We start from the raw sequence: 948 nt of genomic DNA, 5'->3' as shown, positions 1-948 counted from the left end.
CAACAAAACAGACTTGTGATTTACTGCCAGGTACATTTAGGGAAGAACAGTTTTATAAAGATTAGGAATGCGACTAATAGTGTTCAGGTTTGCTCAAGCAGCTGTTGTTGTTTCTTCACATTCGAATCTTATGACTTTTTTCTCACTTGTTCCTACCATTTTGAGGACAATAGAGCGACATGTGTATTGAAATCCATGTATCCATATTATGTTAAACGCCTCTTGCAACACTATGAAGTTATTTTAGAGAATCTAACGTTTATCTACGAAAATTCAAAGCCAAATGGGGAAAATGTGTTTAAAGTGTGGCGTCGGTGGCCTAGTGGTTAGCCTTCCGGACTCATAATAGTAAAGTTGCGGGTTCGGAGGTTCGAGCAGCGGGCCCGAAGTTGTGTCCTTGGGAAAGGCAATTTACACGAATTTTCTTCACATCACCCAGGTGGGAATGGGTACCCGCCCATAGACAAGTCAAGCAAGTGTTGGTGACACGGGGATCAGATGGGTGGTCATTGGGTGTGTCCTTGAACAAGACACGACAACCCTAGCTCAAAATACAGGGCGCTGCACAGTGGCGACGGACAATGGCATTGTTGTAAACTGTTCTGTATTTGTGTAGTATTGTGTATTTATGCATGTATTTATGTATGAACCTATTTATGATTACGTGTTATGTATATATTATTATTATATGTATGTTTGCCATTGTAAACCAAAGTGCCCTTCTGGGACAAATAAAAGTGTAATTTAATTTAATTTAACTTAATTAATTAATCCTCTTTGACCAAAGCACTGTCTGTCTCTGGTGCCACCTCTACGCCCCTAATTAGTCCAAGTCTGTCTTGGAAGAAGGCCAAAGTTAACAAATACAGGGATCATGGGTCGGTGAAGTTTAACATTGTTTGCATTGTAGCCACGATAAACATTTTTCAACTGTTTCCAAGGAGCAAT

This window comes from Aplysia californica, unplaced genomic scaffold (genome assembly GCF_000002075.1).
Source record: "Aplysia californica isolate F4 #8 unplaced genomic scaffold, AplCal3.0 scaffold00224, whole genome shotgun sequence".
Taxonomy (NCBI): domain Eukaryota; kingdom Metazoa; phylum Mollusca; class Gastropoda; order Aplysiida; family Aplysiidae; genus Aplysia; species Aplysia californica.
The sequence above is the reverse complement of the archived record's forward strand: the minus strand, read 5'-3'. Positions refer to the sequence as shown.